The 14,033-nt window shown below is 37.9% G+C and overlaps 1 non-coding gene across 1 annotated transcript; it reads left to right on the top strand.

Moving 5' to 3' along the window:
* Window positions 1-6,561: 6,561 nt before the first annotated feature.
* On the top strand, window positions 6,562-6,668 carry LOC120871662. The gene has a single exon (XR_005723085.1). It is a non-coding gene; the product is annotated as a U6 spliceosomal RNA (small nuclear RNA).
* The last annotated feature ends 7,365 nt before the right edge of the window (window positions 6,669-14,033 follow it).

The raw sequence follows: 14,033 nt of genomic DNA, 5'->3' as shown, positions 1-14,033 counted from the left end.
TCCAGTATAATGTGTATTCAAATTGTTTTCCCTGAGGTTATATTTTGGGTGTTCCATTTCAATACCTAATCTAAAAGTCTTATGGCGGGGGCGGGGAGGGGGAAAGCAACACAAAACTGCTGGAGACTAAATGTGACAATGCAAGTACTAGAACTTGCAGGTTTTGGAGATTGTATCCAGCATCCTGTTTCTCACGGAGAGGAAGGCAGCATGCATTACAGAAATTTCCAGGTGTTGTATATTCATGGGAAGGAAGAATGAATGTAGCCTTTATCTTCCTACCTTTTTCTTTAGATTACCGATCGTAAAACTCAAAAAAGGGGATCAATTTCAACTTAATTCCTGAAGAAGAACCTGAGAAACTAAATGTAGACAAAATTTGATAACCAATTTACCCTCCATATGCTAAATCATTAACTTGTTCTCAGCTTAGGTACCAAACAAAGATTTATGTGCCCCCAAATATTCAACTCACTTAACACTTTACTTAAGAAAAAACAGCAGGCCACTCACTTAGTGAGACTCTGTTTCATGGCTATTTATAAACGGAGTAGAATAACAAATCATTGGACATGTCTGAGAGGGGGAAAAGGCATGAATAACTGCAGTTATTATATTTCACGTGTGTCAGTCTACTATCTGAGCATTTATAGAGCCCACAGGAGGAATTTTTTGATATTTCTTTTCAGTTAAACCCAGCTGGTAAAACTTATAGCTTTTCTGGTTCACAGAAAACTATGGCCTTTGTACAGGAAGGGTGTTGGGCTTCTAGGAAATAGAGAATAAATGATATTACAGAGAAATATTACTTTTCAACTTATTTTATACTGGCTCTATATCACAGTCTAACTTCAGTGTTTCTCCCAGACCTTCTAAAATCACAGAAAAAAGAAATCACTTTGGAAAATTAGATTAGTCTTACAGAAGAATATCTCAAGGGAGGAACAGTTTACTGTGTCAGATGAGGTTTCTTTTATACAAAGTCAGATTTTACCTGCACACAGATATTCCTTAAAACATCGGAACTTATTAGCTAAGATAAAGCTTACTCAGCAAGATTTGTTATATCTTGCTTTACATCAGCACTAAGTATTTATCTGTTATAAGGAACATTTTCTCAAAAAAATAGCAGGAAAAGTTCAGATTATTTATCAAGTGACACACTCTGGAGATCATACAATAAGTTTTAGACTATTTGGGGTGCATTGAAATTATACTTATTGTGATGGGATAAAGATTCTTACACCATGAATTTTTCAAGCATGCATGAGGATTCTGATGAATTGGCAATGCTTACTTCATAACCTGACTGGTTACTTTGGAAAATCAGTGAACCATATTTTTTGTATACTTTTCTCTACGCTTGGTTACATTTCACAGTTAAAAATAAAACAAAAGAGACCATATCTCAACCATTCCTTAATCTCTGGTAGCCCCTAAGAATTTATTTAAATTACATTGAAAGGATATTTTTAAGTTTCAAATCTTCAGAGCAAATAGAATGGAAGAGGATAAAATAGAAAAGACAGACATCAGCTAAATGTTGGAAGATAGAAAGTACATGGAAAGTACATGAAACAGAATAGAGAGCCCAGAAATAAACCCACACATTTAGGGTCAATTTGGGGGCTCCAAAATCACTGCAGATGGTGACTGCAACCATGAAATTAAAAGACTCTTACTCCTTGGAAGAAATGTTATAACCAACCTAGACAGCATATTGAAAAGCAAAGATATTACTTTGCCAACAAAGGTCCATCTAGTAGTCAAGGCTATGGTTTTTCCAGTGGTCATGTATGGATGTGAGAGTTGGACTGTGAGGAAGGCTGAGTGCTGAAGAATTGATGCTTTTGAACTGTGGTGTTGGAGAAGACTCTTGAGAGTCCCTTGGACTGCAAGGAGATCCAACCAGTCCATTCTAAAGGAGATTAGCCCTGGGTATTCTTTGCAAGGAATGATGCTAAAGCTGAAATTCCAGTATTTTGACCACCTAATGTGAAGAGTTGACTCATTGGAAAAGACTCTGATGCTGGGAGGGATTGGGGGCAGGAGGAAAAGAGGACGACAAGAGGATGAGATGGCTGGATGGCATCACCGACTCGATGGACATGAATCTGAGTGAACTCCAGGAGTTGGTGATGGACAGGGAGGCCTGGCGTGCTGCGATTCATGGGGTCACAAAGAGTTGGACACAACTGAGTGACTGAACTGAACTGACCTGAGTCTATAACAAAGGAGTTAAAGAATATGCAATGAAGAAGAGGCAATATCTTCAATAAATCCTGCTAGGAAGGCTGAATGGCTACCTATGAAAGAATGAAATTAAAACATTCTCTAACACCATATACAAAAATAAATTCAAAGTGAATTGAAGACCTGAATGTAAGACCAGAAACCATAAACTCTTACAGGAAAATATAGAATGCTCTTTGACACAAATCATAGCAATACTTTTTTTAATCTGTCTCCTAAAGCAAAAGAAATTAAAAATGGGGCCTAATTAAATTTTAAAGTATTTGGACAATAAAGCCAACCATCAACAAAATGAAAATATAACCTACTAAATGGGAAAAAATATTTACAAATGATATGACCACTAAGGGGTTAATATCCAACATATATAAATATCTCATACGACTCAACATAAGAAAACAATTTTAAAAAGAATAAAACCTGAATAGACATTTTTCCAAACAAAAAAGGCAGATGGCCAATAGGCACATGGAAAGATGCTCAACATTGCTTATCATCAGGGAAGTGCAAAACCACAATGAGATATCACTTCACACCTTTCAGGCTATCATCGAAAAAAAAAACCAAATAGTGTTGGCTAGGATGTGGAGAAAAGAGAACACTCGTACATTGTTGATGGGATTTGATGTAGCCACTGTGAAAAACAGTATGGAAGTTTCTCCAAAAATCTAGTAATAGAAGTATCATATGACCCAGCAGTTCCACTCCATAAGTATTTATCAACAACAAAAAAAAAAAACACTGATTTGAAAAGATATAATGCCTTTGACTATATGGATCACAACAAACTGTGGAAAATTCTTAAAGAGATGGGAATACCAGACCGCCTTACCGGACTCAGGAGAAATCTGTATACAAGTCAAGAAGCAACAGTTAGAACCAGACATGGAACACCAGACTGGCCCAAAACTGGGGAAGGAGTACGTCAAGGTTGTATATTGGCACTCTGCTTATTTAACTTATATGCAGAGTACATCATGTGAAATGCCGGGCTGGATAAAACACAAGCTTTCAAGTTTGCCAGGAGACATATCAACAACCTCAGATATGCAGATGACACCACCCTAATGGCAGAAAGTGAAGAGGAACTAAAGAGCTTCTTGATGAAAGTGAAAGAGGAGAGTAGAAAATCTGGCTTAAGACTCAGTATTCAAAAAACTAAGATCATGGCATCTGGTCCCATCACTTCATGGCAAATAGATGGGGAAACGATGGAAACAGTGACGTGCAGACGGTGACTGCAGCCACAAAATTAAAAGACACTTGCTCCTTGGGAGAAAAGCTATGACCAACCTAGACAGCATATTAAAAACCTGACACATTACTTTGGACACCTGCTGTGTAGAACTGACTCATTTTAAAAGACCCTGATTCTGGTAAATATTGAAGGCAGGAGGACAAGGGGATAACATGGTTGGATGGCATCACCAACTTGATGGACATGAGTTTGAGCAAGCTCCGAGAGTTGGTGATGGACAGGGAAGCCTGGCATGCTGCAGTCCGGGGGGTTGCAAAGAGTTGGACACCACTGAGTGACTCAACTGACTGAATACATGAACCCTAATGTTCATAGCAGCACTATTTACATTTGTCAAGATATGGAAACAACCTGAGTGTCCATCAATAGATGAATGGATAAATAAGATGTGATATATATATATATCTTTCACATATATATATATATGTGAAAGTTGCTCAGTTGTGTCCGACTCTTTGCGACCCCATGGACTATAGTCATTGGAATTCTCCAGGCCAGAATACTGGAGTGGGTAGCCTTACCCTCCTCCAGGGTATCTTCCCAACCCAGGTATCAAACCCAGGTATCCCACATTGTGGGCAGATTCTTTACCAGCTGAGTTACAAGGGAAGCCCAAGAATAGTGGAGTGGGGGTAGCCTTTCCCTTCTCCAGGGGATCTTCCCAACCCAGGAATCGAACCAGGGTCTCCTGCATTGCAGGTGAATTCTTTACCAACTGAGCTATCTATCAGAGAAGCCCATATTTGTGTGTGTGTTGTGTGTGATGGAATACTACTCAGCTAAAAAAATGAATGAAATTTTGCTATTTGCAACAGCATAGGTGGACTTGGAGGGTGATATGCTAATTGAAATAAGTTAGACAGTAAAATACAAACACTGTATGATATCACTTATATGTGGAATCTAAAAAAACACAACAAACTAGTAAATGTAAGAAAAAAAGAAGCAGAGTCTCAGTTATAGAGAACAAACCAGTGGTTACTACTGGGGATTAGAAAGGGAGAAGGGGCAATATAAGAGTGGACGATTAAGAGGTACAAACTATTGTGTATAAAATAAGCTATAAGGGAATATAGTCAACAGCTATAATAACTATAAATGGAGTATAACCTTTAAAAATTATGAATCACTATATTTATACCTATAACTTGTATAATATTGTACATCAACTATACTTCGATTTAAAAGAGATATGCATATGGCAATAAGAACAGGAAGATATGCTTATGTCAATAATTATTGTCATTGACCTAATATCATCAGGGCAACACGAAACCATGGAGATACAACTACACACCTAGTAGAATGGCTAAAATTAAAAAGACAAAAGATTGACAATACCAAGTATTGTCAATTGGAAAGATTGTGATAGAACTGGAACTCTCATTTCACCCCCAAGCACTTATCCAAGAGATACGAAAGCATATATCCACACAGATATTTATAAATGACTGTTCATAGTAGTTTTATTTATAATAGTAAAAAACTGGAAACAATCCAGTCATCTATCAACAATTTGCACCAAAATAAATGGTAGTACATCCACACAAGGCAATACAATTCAGCAATAAAAGTAAACAAACTATTGTGGTTTGCAACTACATGAATGACTCACAATAATTATGGTAAGTGGAAGAAGCCAGACTGAAAAAGACTAATGCTCTATGACTCAGTTATGTAAATTCTTGAAAATTCAAGCTAACCTTTTTTTTTTTTTTTTGGCCACACTGTGCAGCTTGTGGGATCTTAGTTCCCTGACCAGGGATTGAACCCGTACCCCTTGCAGTGTAGAGTGGGACTTAACCACTGGACTAGCAGGGAATTGCCACAAGCTAATCTTTATGACAAAAAGTTTATCAGCAATTGCCTATCAGGTGATACTCAGTATGGAGAGATTGTAAAGGGAGACAAGGAAACTTTTGAGAGTGATGGTGCATGTGAGTGTGTGCTCAGTCATGTCCAGTCATGTCAGCTGTTTGTGACCCTATGGATTGTAGCACACCTTGATCCTTTGTCCATTGGATTGTTTTCCCAGGCAAGAATAGTGGAGTGGTTTGCCAATTCCTCCTCCAGAGGATCTTCCCAACCCAGGAATCAAACCAGCATTTCTGAGTCTCCTGGATTGGTTGAAGGTGACGAGTATGTTCATTATCTTGATTGTGGTGATGGTTTCATGGGAGTAAACACATGTCAAATCTTAACAGATTTTTCACTTTAAATGTGTACCTTTTTGTATTGTGTATTATACTTCTATAAAGCTGTTATTAAGAGCCATAAATCAGATTAAATATAATTATAGATCTGAGTAATATTTACATAATCATAATAATATAAACACTGAGTAAGACATGCTTTTTTAAAAGGCTAAGGGCTGAGTTATTTAATTTGATTTTTTTCTGATTTCTATTGAGGTTTCGTACCTCTACACATACTGATTGATTACTTGGGGTTTTTCCTTCTTATTCAAAATGCTTATGCATGCATTTTGCCCTTTTTGGTGAGTTTTCCCACGTTATCCTTGCTGAAGGGCAGGAGTTCCTTATTTACTCTAGCTATTAATCCTTTTTTGGATCTCTTCACTACAGATGTCTTCTGTCAGCCTGTTCCTGTCAGTTAATTTTGGCTAACTCCACCCTCTTCCTTGCAGGCCACCTAAATTTCTCTGTCCAAAACACTGGGCAGCTCACAGCTTCAACTGACTGTATGTGTCAGCTGTTTCAACCTTATCGCTCTGCTATTCTGCAATTTAATATGCTGAATAAACTCTAAAACATCTTAAAGGAATCTGCTGTATTATGAAACCAATGAGTTTGCCTGCAGAAGAAGTTTGCCCCAGCCAGAGGAATCTATACATAACTTTAGAAAATAGCAGGCTATATAAAGTGGTGATGAGAGAAATAAGGTGTTTTATTAAACTTTGTCCACCTTCACCCCTCAAATTTCCCACATCCACTTGTTTTGAGGCAGTAAAGTGCAGTAGTAAAACTTCCAGACAATGGACATGATTTCAAATCATGAGCCTCCACGTCCCTTTTAAAATGGAGTTGGTTGTGCTCGCTTCGGCAGCACATATACTAAAATTGGAACGATACAGTGAAGATTAGCATGGCCCCTGCGCAAGGATGACACGCAAATTCGTGAAGCGTTAAAAAAAAAATAAAAAATAAATAAATAAATAAATAAATAAAATGGAGTTGGTAGTATCAACCTCACAGGACTGTTTCCAGGATGAATTATGATAGCATAAGTGCTTACCTGAGTTTTCCCAGGTGGCACTAGCGGTAAAGAACCTGCCTGCCAATGCAGGAGACACAAAAGACATGGGTACAAACCCTGGGTTGGGAAGATTCCCTGGAGAAGGAGATGGCAACCCACTGCAGAATTCTTACCTAGGAAATCCCATGGACAGAGGAGCCTGACGCTACAGTCCACGGGGTTGCAAGAGTCGGACATGACTTAGTGACTAAACTCTCCCCCCACAAGTGCTTAATTAGCACATCACCTGGGCCATAGTTAACACCCATTAAATGGTAGCCATGATTCTTACCTAGACCACCCTCTCCCAGCCCATTCTGCCTTACAACCTAGCAAAAATCCTTCTACTTATATTTTATCTTTTATAACTTTTTAAAAACTTTTAAATATTTTATGGAGGTATAGTTGATTTACAATGCTGTATTAGTTTCAGGTATAAAAAAATTTCTGGATTTAGAAAAGGCAAAGGAACCAGAGATCAAATTGCCAACATCCGTTGGATCATAGAAAAAAGCAAGAGAATTTCAGAAAAACATCTACTTCATTGGCTATGCTAAAGCCATTGACTGTGTGAATCACAACAAACTGTGGAAAATTCTTAAAGAGATGGGAATACCAGACCACCTTACCTGCCTCCTGAGAAATATGTATGCAGGTCAGGAAGCAACAGTTAGAACCGTACATGGAACACCAGACTGGTTCCAAATAGGAAAAGGAGTACATCAAGGCTGTATATTGTCACCCAGCTTATTTAACATATATGCAGAGTACATCATGCAAAATGCCAGGCTGAATGAAGCACGAGCTGGAATCAAGATTTCCAAGAGAAATATCCATGACCTCAGATATGCAGATGACACCACCCTAATGGCAGTAAGCGAAGAGGGACTGAAAGCCTCTTGATGAAGGTGAAAGAGGAGAGTAAAAAAGTTAGCTTAAAACTCAACATTCAGAAAACTAAGATGATGGCATCCAGTCCCATCACTTCATGGCAAATAAATGGGGAAACAATGGAAACAGTGACAGACTTTATTTTCTTGGACTCCAAAATCACTGCAGATGGTAACTGCAGCCATGAAATTAAAAGACGCTCACTCCTTGGTAGAAAAGCTATGACTAACCTAGACAGCATATTAAAAAGCAGAGACATTACTTTGCCAACAAAGGTCCATCTAGTCAAAACTATGGTTTTTCCAGTAGTCATGTTTGGATGTGAGAGTTGGACCATAAAGAAGGCTGAGCACTGAAGAACTGATGCTTTTGAACTGTGGTGTTGGGGAAGACTCTTGAGAGTCCCTTGGACTGCATGGAGATCAAACCAGTCAATCCTAAAGGAAATCAACCCTGAATATTCGTAAGAAGGACTGATGCTGAAGCTGAAACTCAATACTTTAGCCGCCTGATGCAAAGGACTGACTCATTGGAAAAGACCCTGATGTTGGGAAAGATTGAAGGCAGGAGGATAAGAAGAATTCAGAGGATGAGATGGTTTGATGGCATCGCTGACTCGATGGACATGAGTTTGAGCAAGCTCCAGGAGTTGGTGATGGACAGGGAGGCCTGGCATGCTGCAGTCCATGGGGTCGCAAAGAGTTGAATACAACTGAGTGACTGAACTGAACTGAATAAAGCAAAGTGAATCAGTTATTCATATACATCTATATACTTTTTTCCCTTCTACTTTTAAGGCTAAATTCAAAAGACATCTCTTCCATAAAAGCATCCCCAGATCAGTGCAAGCTGACTTCAGGACATGACTTCTTAAACCCCATTTTCACCCCCAAAATACTCATTGTGCCAAAATATTCATCACTTTCTTTTCTGTAATCTCAAGTGCATTATTCATTTTACTTACATGTATCTGACAATGCCACAATGAGATCAATATGTGACTATTTCCCACCATGAAATGTGAACTCCTGAAGTCAGGAATAATTACTTCCGTCATTTTTAACACGATAAAGGGTTTTCTTCTTAAATATAGCTAGCAGCTAGGCTAAACGTGTTATACAGATGCAAATGATAAAGAGATTGAAGTTAAGAGAAACTATTTTGACATATCATAAAACTATCTTTTAATATAATAGAAGAAGGAGAAAGGTGGAGAAAGGAAGAGGAGGAGGAAAGAAGAGGTAAGAGTAGGGGGAGGAGAAAAGGAGGGATTTGAGGAAAAAGTGATGAAGAAGAATCCTGTGGAAGATTCGGGATATAACAAAATCCTGCAACATTACCTTTTTTCAAAGTAGTTCAACTATACACACCATATCAATTTCACCAATACTGTTTATTTAAATTGCTAAATTTAAATCAATGTGTATCTATTATTAATTAAAGGCTCAGTATCAGCCACTTTTAATTGTTAATATTATGTAACAGAAAGTTCTATTGGTTTTCCCAACAAGTCATTGTGGGAAAGCTCACATGGTGAGAAACTTTATTTCCACATGGAAATTTTCAATTCTGGGCGAAAACTAAATACCCAATTGAAATAACTCTTATAACACTCATCTTTCTGTCTATAACATTATAACCCCTGTCTATAACACTCATCTTTCTGGAAAGGGGTATAATATATTGCAACACCCATAGTATGAAAGCCAAAGTCCCCAGCCTAAAAATATTTCCATTCTATTTTAATGATGATTTAACTTATAAAAAGGCAACACATGTTTGAGTCAATATTTAAATACGGCTTAGTCATTAAGTGGAAATTTTTATTTTTGTTTTAATTTTTACTTCCAAAGTAAAGTAGGACATTGCATTTATTTAATATCCACATAACCTGAATAATGTTTACCATACTCCCTGTTGGTAAATTAATTTTTAAAATTAAAAGTGAGTATTTATGACTTTATACATTATTCTTATCTTTTGAAAATGTTCTGGTTATTTATTTCATTAAAATAAATCGCTACAAATTGGATTGACTTAAAACACCACCAGTCATTTTATTATTTCCACTGGTTTTTGTGGGCCAAGAATTAAGGGAAGGCTCATCTAAACAGTTCTGACTTGGAGCCTCTCATGAACTTCATGTATTCTGCCTAGGACTTTCTAGGGCATTACAAAGGGTAATAGCTCTTTGTCCTAAAGTCCTTTTAAAATTTGAAAACAATTTGCTATCTGGAAAGACTGGTCTGAATCCTTTGCATTTCCTATGAATTTCATTCAAAACTGAATAATTTGTTCATTAGCCCATCACTCTCCTCTTTTATTTTATTATCAGCCACAGGAAAAGCCAGATCATCGTGTTCATTAGGAACACAACCTATGTTCCACATTCACACAGGCAAGAATTTTGCGAAAGTTTCTTCCACTGCATAACAAGGATCACTCTTTATCCAGCTTCCAAATAATGATTTTCTCACTTCGCTTTAAGCCCTTCCAGACAACCTTCTTAGGCTACTGCTTAGGCTACTGCTAACCCTTAGGCTACTGCTAACACTCTGCTATGTTTCTTCCAGCTTTCACTAGCAACCTCCCCAGTGCTCCAGATTTTAACTGAAAGTCTCTTCCTAAAGGATTCTGTCCACCTGAGGTTTTTGTTATGTCAGCACTCCATTTCTGCACCAAATTCTGCTCCAGTTATCTGTTGCTACATGTTTATTACCCCAAAATGTAGTTGCTTAAAACAACAATTACTGTATTATCTTTTGTGATTTTTGTAGCTCAGAAGTTCAGAAAGGGATCAGTTTTACAGTGCTGGCTACCAGTCGCTCCTTTGTAGTCGCACAGTAGATGTACTGGAACAATGAGAACCTGGAGCAGCTGGGATGGCTAGACATAGCTCTCCTAACTTGTCAGTTCAGTGTTCCTCTAAGTACTCTCTCTGTGTAGGCTAAATTCAGCTCCCTCACAGCACAGCAGTACTAGGGGAGTCAGCTTCCGTGGTCTGATTTCCTCCAGAGCAGTCATCCCCAAGAGAACTAAATAGAAGAGTATGGCCTGTTCTCTGCTAGTATCATAAGAAATGCAAAGTCACCTCAATTGGACTCCATTTGTGAAGCAATTACAGTCCTGCTACTGCTGCTGCTAAGTCACGTCAGTCATGTCTGACTCTGTGCGACCCCATAGACAGCAGCCCACCAGGCTCCCCCATCCCTGGGATTCTCCAGGCAAGAACACTGGAGTGGGTTGCCATTTCCTTCTCCAATGCATCAAAGTGAAAAGTGAAAGTGAAGTCACTCAGTCGTGTCCGACCCTCAGCGACCCCATGGACTGCAGCCTTCCAGGCTCCCCTGTCCATGGGATTTTCCAGGCAAGAGTACTGGAGTGGGATGTCATTGCCTTCTCCACCCAAATTCAGTTTGAGGGAGGAAATTCACTCCATCTTTTTATGGGTGGGTGGCAAGCTTCTAAAAGTGTATGTGGCATGGCAATTATTTTTCAACCATTTTTCAATAATACAATCTGCTACATAATAATGCTTTTAGCCTTTGTTCCATATGGTTTCTTTCTCTAGCTGTTTTTGGTGAAGTGAAAGTTGCTCAGTCATGTCCAACTCTTTGCAACCCTATGGACTATACAGTCCATGGGATTCTTCAGGCCAGAATACTGGAGTGGGTAGCCTTTCCTTTCTCCAGGGGATCTCCCCAATCCAGGGATCAAACCCAGGTCTACCCTCATTGCGGGCAGATTCTTTACCAGCTGAGCCACAAGGGAAGCCAAGAACACTGGAGTGAGTAGCCTATCCCTTCTCCAGCGGATCTTCCTGACTCAGGAACTGAACTGGGGTCGCCTGCATTGCAGGCAGATTCTTTACCAACTGAGCCAAGAGGGAAGCCTAGCTGTTTTTAAGTGAGAAGTAAAACAAAGCATCAGCCCTTGAAATAGGATTTCAGTTGAGACTGAAGGAAGGGACCATCATTTAACACTAGGTAATCATAGGATTTTTTTTTAATCATGATTTCAAAATTTCCATAATATATTAATTTCCATAATCCCAATTACTACATGAAATTAGATTTTCACTGTATACTTTAAAAGGAATCCATGCTTCTTTTTTTCTTGAAGATATCTATAAATATCTATAAATACAATTGTATTGTTACTCTTCTGTGAAATACTAGAGTACATTACTATTGTGCAACCTTGATTCCTCTACAATGAATGATACAAAATATTAAACATTTCTTTCTTCACTCACTTTCCATACATGTAGGAACTCTTTCTTTTAAATAACTTTATCAATTCACCAAATAACAAGAGCCATATCTGATCAACAGGGGAATTAAAATTTTTTTTTCTATTTTTTTTTTTTACATTCACCAAATCATCCAGTGTAAATTTTTACCTTTGCCACTGGAAAGGAATCAAAACTCTTGCAATTTACCTTCATCCCCTTGCATTGTATGTTACATGCTATAAACTTAAGAATGATTATGTTTTCAGTGATTCCAACACCTCCATATGTCAGTGTATAATACCACAGACACATAATTAAGAGAAAGATAAATATATGAAAATAAAATTTAATAAGCAGTTTAAAACATCTAATACCATATATGTACATGTACATAGCTCACTCTTGCTTTGAAGATATATTAATAAAATGATATGTATCCCCTAGAAAGAGGGACCCATCCATCACACAAAGTGTAGTTTGTGATTCTGTAGCAGTTGAAGCAGCTATCCACCCCAGCTATCCACAGAACGTCCCATTTGCTTCTACAACTGAGGAACAGATATAATCAGATAGTGTAAATACCTCTGTCTTTCTTTCTGACTTAAGTGAACTTCTCTGGAATTGAATACACTCGAGATTTTTTTGACAGTCCAGTACCAACACAAACGTTAGTCCAAGTGAAAATAAAATGTGGACGGTTTGATTGGGAAGAGCATTGATTTTGGCATCAGAAAGACAGTGTTCAAATCCCCAATTAATAGTTCATGTATTACCTCTGGAATCTTCAGCAAATTCCTTCTCTCTGAGCCTTTACTACTTTGATTGTATTAACAGTTTCACAGATGTTTGGGTATGTCCAAATCCATCAAATTGTATTCATTAAGTTTGTACAGTTCTTTGTAAATTAATTATACCTCAATAATGCTGTTCTTAAAAACAGTTGATGGTATGATATACCTGCCTCAGAAAGATTTGAGGAATCCATGCAAGGCTATACAGTACATGATCCATGACCAGTCTGAAAGTTATTTTTTGGTAGTAAAGGTTTAGCTTTATTTACTCAGATAATTGCAGGGTTCTAAGAAATGCCAGCAGAAAAGAGGAGGAAGTGGAACTGTAACTGGACTAGAGAGAGGGTCTTTCCTTAAAATAACTTTGCTTTCCTTCCAAATAGAATTTATTTCCTGAGAAACAGAGAGTGCTAAGACAAGCTAACTAAGGGAGTGTTTTAGCTTTAGCTCTTTGAGAACAAGGCCTGGATTCCAACTCCAACCTCTATACAGCTGACTTGTTAGGGTTCATACCCATTCTAATGCAAACACATGAAAATGATTAAACAGCTGAATTCCAGCCTGGCTTCTCAATACTATGGCTTGTTTAGCTCTTAGCAGGGGATACTGCTGTGGCCAAAAAACCTGGTTTACCACAAAGTGATTTCTGCAGAGAATGTAAAATCATATCAGCAGGTTTGTTACAAATCACATCTTGGCAATAGAATAAAGCTTGAATATTCAATTGGCAGTGTGTATGTGTACCTCCTATACTACTATGCCCGCCCTAGAAGATTAAAGTGGAAGATTAAAAATAGCCTAGATAATTTGGATAAGAGGAACAGTAATAAAACCTGCTGTTTACTCATGGAAAAAAACAGTGATGTTTACAATATCCAAATTACATGGACTTAAATAATTTGAACACCCAGTTCCATTTGTATTTACAGATAATTTTATCAACATATTTAAAGGAAATTTCCTAACTTTCTACTTTCTTTTATCTGTTTGACACAGCTCACTGTTAGAGAACTGAGAGAATCAAAATCTTCCAAAGATACCATCCACCGATCTGAAACCCTCACATTTAAATCCAGCTGAAAATAAGGTAGAATTCTTTATTTTATAAACCAAGATACAATCCTTTTTTTCTCTTAATTTTTATTTCTTTATTTTTGACTCTTGCTACATGGGCTTTTGTCCGGTTGCAGGGGAGTGGGGTGGGAGGTGTGGCACTTTGTAGTTACAGTGTGTGGGTTTCTCATTGTGGTGGCTTTTTATGCAGGACACAGGCTCTAGCTTCAGTAGTTGTGGTCCAGGAGCTCTAGAGCACAGACTCAATAGCAGTGTTGCACAGGCTTACTGTTGCATG

Source organism: Oryx dammah, unplaced genomic scaffold (assembly GCF_014754425.2).
Source record: "Oryx dammah isolate SB20612 unplaced genomic scaffold, SCBI_Odam_1.1 HiC_scaffold_12, whole genome shotgun sequence".
NCBI lineage: Eukaryota > Metazoa > Chordata > Mammalia > Artiodactyla > Bovidae > Oryx > Oryx dammah.
This window is presented reverse-complemented; position numbering and strand designations above follow the sequence as displayed.